At 43.6% G+C, this 6,576-nt stretch overlaps 1 long non-coding RNA gene across 1 annotated transcript; it reads right to left on the bottom strand.

Annotated features, from left to right (window-relative positions):
- Positions 1-1,720: 1,720 nt before the first annotated feature.
- LOC135050759 (uncharacterized) lies at positions 1,721-6,033 on the bottom strand. Its single transcript, XR_010241791.1, has 2 exons — positions 5,836-6,033; positions 1,721-1,925 (listed from the first exon to the last, which is right to left on the bottom strand). It is a non-coding gene; the product is annotated as an uncharacterized LOC135050759 (long non-coding RNA).
- Positions 6,034-6,576: the final 543 nt, after the last annotated feature.

Here is a 6,576-nt window from a genome sequence, read left to right as displayed (position 1 = left end):
TATATATATATATATATATATATATATATATATATATATATATATAGCTTTACATCGATAGCTAGATCTAGCCACAAGACACAGAGTTCTATCTCTAGACAGCTGCATGAATGTTCTGCTCCTCCTAGTCTCCACCCCCAGCTGGAGCCTGATGCTAAAGAGGATGTCTGGGGCAGGCTGCAAAATGATACAAAAAAACACCCAATGGGTGCTGGCGTGCTCTGGCCTGGGCCCCCATGGCATGCCTGGGCCCAAGTAATCTGTAGCTGCTCCCTGTCCTCCCTCTCTGCAACACTGACTTTGACAGGTAAGGTGGGCCCCTCTTATTTTCTGATCTAATATAAACATTATGAAGGAACCAGCCACAGTCAACAATAAGTGTAGTAGTTATCAGTTCCAAGTGTCAGTGAGAGAGCCTGGTGGTAGTGGCAGCAACTACTCTCCTACAACTAGTGTGCAGCTGGCACTCGCACTTGGTGAGTGTCTGGTGATTGAGTAACAACAGTAGGAATGGTCAGTAATGGCAGGTTACTGATGGTAGAAGAACACCAACACAATAAAACAACACATAAAAGCAGGACAGGGTGGAAGAATAAGCTCATCGTGTCACAATGACATTTATCAAAGCTTTTTGACATTCAAAAGTTTGCTTTCATATTTATTATTCTTTTGATACAACTTTGAGTGCTGGAATCTAATTAGCAAGATGTTTGCACTTTATAGTTCATTAATTCATTAATTAATATTTCATTGTACAATGTATTTCATTCTTAGAAGATTGATTAACAAAAAGGGACATCTTCCTCTTATTTTGCGACTTGGTAAAATTTTATTGGCAAGTACGTCAAATTGTATATACATGCTTTGAATGTTTAGATGATGTTTTATTGCATGGTCCTGTGTGGCATTGCTACTGAGCTTCTAAATTGATTAACAACTGAATGTTAACAGGGAAAAGGGTATTTTATTATGCACCAATAATCATACATTTCTATGCACTGAAATAGTACAGTCATTGTTTGCGTGTACACCTCTGGATAAAATGTTACTACTATAAAAATCTAATTTACTATAGTTCATGTATCTATGAACCTTATTTTAGCTAAAATAATAATAATAATAATAATAATAATAATAATAATAACCTTATGTTTTTCTGATGCACGATCAAATATAACTAAAATAGGCATGGTCATAATCAAGCAATCCTATAAGCAAATGACTGTAAATATAAAATATATACAGTATACAGAACATACAAAATGCATACCTCCAAACTGTCCCGATTTTCGCGGGACAGTCCCGTTTTTTGGGGACTGTCCCGCTGTCCCACCCGCGGGCCACAGTGTCCCGCGGTGGGGGGGGGGGCAGTTGGGAGTCTCTGTCTCTCGCTGCCCTGCTTAGCAGAGCAGCGGTGAATAGACGCTGTGCGCATGCGCACAGCGTCTATTCAGGGGAGACAGGAGGAGAGGGGGCATGCCAGCAGCTCACAGAGCGCTGGGCATGCCCCCCTCAGTGATGAAAATGGGGGCGTGGCTAGCGATCGTGGGGTCCTCCGCGAAGCCACGCCCCCTTTCACAGCCCTCCTTTTTCGGGAGCGCGCACGGCGTCGCCGCGCGTGTGTCCCTCCTTAGACCATAGGAAAGTTGGGAGGTATGCAAAATGTAATCACCCAGCTGCTAACAAGTAAGATTGGAATATGATCTCAAACAATACCTACCACAACTTACACTAATTTTATTCTGGAAAAATACAGAATCTTCCCATCCTGTTCTTCCTCCAAGGTTTCCCTGTATTCATGTCACTTCCCTTATAAGGCTTACAGCAGTGATTGGTCCTAGTCAAGGTCCCAGTTGGTGATTGCATATGAATGTGAGGAGGAGGGTCAGCAATAGGAGATTCCACATTGTGCCTGAGCTTGCCTCCTATTATAGAGGATTGTTGCATGAAGCAGAGAAGAAGCATCAGTATCTTTAGGTGGTGAAAAATCACAGTGAGGTAATTCACCTATAACCCTAACTCCTTTGTTGAGAAGGCTATTACCAGGTAAACTGGGGATTCCTTGATTACACATGCAAGTATTGGGAAGCCTATCTAAAAAAGGGAAGCAGTAGTACATATAGTTCTGTTGTACCTGTTATTACTATCTCCATCTTAATATGGCTCTGTCCAACCCTCCCACCTCTTTTTGCTATAATGTATTGAATACAGTACTTAGGGGGTCATTCCGAGTTGTTCGCTCGCAAGCGGATTTTAGCAGATTTGCTCATGCTAAGCCGCCGCCTACTGGGAGTGAATCTTAGCATCTTAAAATTGCGAACAATGTATTCGCAATATTGCGATTACACACCTCGTAGCAGTTTCTGAGTAGCTCCAGACTTACTCGGCTTCTGCGATCAGTTCAGTGCTTGTCGTTCCTGGTTTGACGTCACAAACACACCCAGCGTTCGCCCAGACACTCCCCCGTTTCTCCGGCCACTCCTGCGTTTTTTCCGGAAACGGTAGCGTTTTTTCCCACACGCCCATAAAACGGCCTGTTTCCGCCCAGTAACACCCATTTCCTGTCAATCACATTACGATCGCCAGAACGATGAAAATGCCGTGAGTAAAATTCCTAAGTGCATAGCAAATTTACTTGGCGCAGTCGCAGTGCGGACATTGCGCATGCGCATTAAGCGGAAAATCGCTGCGATGCGAAGATTTTTACCGAGCGAACAACTCGGAATGACCCCCTTAGGTAGAGAAATAACAATACATTTATTAATAAGTCATATAGATTTGACTGAACTAAGGTAATCTTTAAAAAAAAATAATAATACCCAAAGCAAGATACTCAAATCACTCTAAGCAGGATGTTCCCAAACTGTGTGCCGTGGCTCCCTGGGGTGCCTCGAGACACTTGCAGGGGTGCCCTGGGTTGGTGGTCCAGGACCAATTCTAATTATTCATGGTCAACATAATAGGCAAAACCTGTGCTGGTGGCTGCCAGTCATAAAATATGTGGCCAAACAGAAGCAAATCTTGTCCCTCACCACATAACTGACCCTAAGGATGACATATAAACTCGATCTACTTAATGTAATATTTTTCTAAATTTCTCAGTAAGAAATTTTTGGCCTAGGGGTGCCGTGAAAAAAATTCTGATATTCTAGGGCGCCGTGATTCAAAAAAGTTTGGAAATCACTGCTCTAAGCAAAAAGGAGACAGAAGGCAGTTTGTATGCTTAGTGGATTCTAAACCTCTAGCAAAGAGTCAGTATACATTTTGTAACAGGGGTTACATCTGTGAGGCATGATGTGGCCTATCAAGAAGTAGGGGTAGGGATTATGGGTGTGGTTTGTGTTTTATACTGTATTACTGTTCCTTGGACTGGATGGTCCCTTGCTTCTTCAGCTGTTTCCACTCTTCCTCCTGGACCCTATATTTGTTATCAGCTGTATTGTTGCCAGATAGAACGGTAACAATTGCTCCCTAGGTCTTGAGGGTCTCTCCACATCAATACATAGGTTTAGGCTGATTGTACCCCACCGTGTGGACCTTTTGTGTGTTATTGGGAGTTGAGTTTGGATACCTTTTGTAAGTGTTTGTGCGATGGCAGTTACCCTTCATCTAAATCCTTCATAAATTATATGTTATGGGATTGCAGTTATCCTTCGGCTAGGTCCTTCAAAAAATTAGGTTATGGGATTGCAGTTATCCCCCATTTAAACCTTTTTTTTTTAACAGGTGATGAAACAGCATGTTGCGCCATTCTTTCTTTACCACAATACCTGTCCCTACTATGTTGCAAAATAAAGCAGACCCCTTACCACCACCAATATCGCTGTGATTTTATTATAGATAAGCTTATATACTATTTACATTGTGTAAAAATGTACTGTAGCCTGACAGCAGCTGATACAGAGGTCATAGCTTTGGTAAACTACTATATGAAAAGCATACAATATTTATGATGCCAGTTGTACATTAATACACATACATTTTTTAGAGGGGAAAATGTACCATACAGAATTGTTAATATAGTAACAGAAGGCTGAAATCCGCCCACTATCCTCCTAATATATGCAGTATGCAGCCACACAGCCGCCATCTTTTTCCTCAGAGTGCCTACGTGTGATGTCACGCAGCCACCCTGAAAACAGTCCGGATGCGCCTCCGTTGTCCGGACCATGCCCCCACAATGCGCGTCGGCACCCCCCCCCCCCTCCCCGACGGTGGCCGCTGTCAATCACAGCAAGATCACATCCTTCGGGGATGTGATTGCACTATGAAGATTTGCACATGCTCTGTGCGCCTGCATTGCATGTGCAGATTGCAGAATATCGCTCATTCGCGATTGTTTGGTAATCTGCAGTCCTTACTGAATAGGGGTCTAATTCAGATCTGATCGCAGCAGCAAATTTGTTAGCTAATGGGCAAAACCATGTGCACTGCAGCAGGGGGGGGGGGGGGGGGGCAGATATAACATTTGCAGATAGAGTTAGATTTGGGTGTGGTGTGTTCAAACTGAAATCTAAATTGCAGTGTAAAAATAAAGCAGCCAGTATTTAACCTGCACAGAAACAAAATAACCCACCTAAATCTAACTCTCTCTGCACGTTATATCTGCCCCACCACATGGTTTTGTCCATTAGGTAACAAATTTGCTGCTGCGATCAGATCTGAATTAGGCCCTAAGGTGGTCATTCCGAGTTGATCGCTAGCTGCATTCGTTCGCTGTGCAGCGATGAGGCAAAAAAAAAAATGGCACTTCTGCGCATGCGGCGCAATGTGCACGTGCGAAGTACTATTACCATGAACGATGTAGTTTCACACGGGGTCTAGTGAAGCTTTTCAGTCGCATTGCTGACCACAGAGTGATTGACATGAAGTGGCCGTTTCTGGGTGTCAACTGACGGTTTTCAGAGAGTGTACGAAAAAACGCAGGTGTGCCAGGAAAACCGCAGGCGTGGCTGGGCGAACGCAGGGCGTGTTTGTGACGTCAAAACAGGAACTAAACTGTCTGAAGTCATCGCAAGCGCTGAGTAGGTATTGAGCTACTCTAAAACTGCACAACATTTTTTTGCCGCCGCTCTGCGATCCTTTCGTTCGCACTTCTGCTAAGCTAAAATACACTCCCAGTGCACGGCTGCTAAAAACTGCTAGCGAGCGAACAACTCGGAATGACCCCCTAAGTCCCTAAGTATATCTAATTGGAAAAGATTTAAGTGTACATTTTAGAATAAGTGTAATGTAATGAATTCACTGGTTATATCTTCAATACTGGCTAGAACATGGACCAGGTGTTAGGAGCACAGAGCCACAGAGGTTGGCTAAACATTAGAGAGCGCATGGTCTGGGCACCTTGATAAGTATATATAGTAAATACTGCTAGTGCATGCATGATAATGTACCAGATGAATAACAGCAATGTACTGTAGTGAATACACCATAGTCCTGTGTACTATAAGGTAACATTTGTATAATTTAACTGCACAATTTGGAACCTGATGCCTAGAGAAGGAGTTGGGGCCCCCAGGCAGTGGGGCCCACCGGGGTTTTCCCCTGTACCCCTGTGGGTCAGTTCTACACTGGTTAGGAGACATCTCTTCTGCTCTCGGTGCTGGTTGGTACTCAGCTGTTACTAGGCGAACACAGTGCCGCATTATACTTGCTGTGGGGTATCCTGGTCCTGCCTGCTCTGTGTAGTCGTGCAGCTGTTTAGCTGCTCTATGATTTATCTCTAGGGGGCCTGCCTCTTTGGGCAGGAGGGGATTGGCTCATGGTCCTGGTAAAAAAAAAGGTATGGAAGGCTTAGCCTTCCTACGGTTCTAGTTTCTGCTAGTCAGAGGTTACCTGCCCTGCTGAGGTTGCTGGTTGATTTTCTGCCAGTTTCTGAAAGCATCCTGCCTCTGTTCCTGCCTTTTTGTTTTTTTGCTGAATCCCAGTCTGTTTTAGCTTTCTTTATACCTGCCTTTTAGTTTACCTGACCTTGTTCCTGATAGACATTATAAAGGTCAACTGCATTAGGTAGACAATCATTAAATTGAAGTCAGCTCCTGGTAAGAATAAGAAATATATTCAGCATTGCACATTTGTACTTTTATCTGGAAAAAGGCTTTTTTACCACTACAGTATGTGCTATTTAAGAAAAGGTAAATGTTGGAGAAATCAGAGATTTCATCTACTGGATATTAAAATAGTTACAGGTGATTGCTGCTGTCTCCTTAAGTCTCTATGGGGATAGCTGAATGTACAATTTATCAAGTGACAAAAAGCAAAGATCATCATTGCCCAAGAGCAGATGTACTAATGCTAGCCATACACTAGAACGATTTGTTTCCAACCAGCCAACTTTTTGGCTGGTTGGAAACATAATCTGGCAGTGTGTGGGAGCAAACGATTATCAGCCGTTTGCTCCCACACGCTATAAAACGGCCAAAAACGGTCGGTCCAACTAGTTGGGAAAATCAAACCTGTTTGTTTTTCCCAACTAATCGTTCAGGTGTAGGGGGAACATTCTCCCCAACTAAACGATAAGTAGGCGGACACTGGCCAGCAGTGTCCGCCTACTTCTGTCACCATCACTGCCGGCTC

This window comes from Pseudophryne corroboree, chromosome 2 (assembly GCF_028390025.1).
Source record: "Pseudophryne corroboree isolate aPseCor3 chromosome 2, aPseCor3.hap2, whole genome shotgun sequence".
NCBI lineage: Eukaryota > Metazoa > Chordata > Amphibia > Anura > Myobatrachidae > Pseudophryne > Pseudophryne corroboree.
The sequence above is the reverse complement of the archived record's forward strand: the minus strand, read 5'-3'. Positions and strand labels throughout refer to the sequence as shown.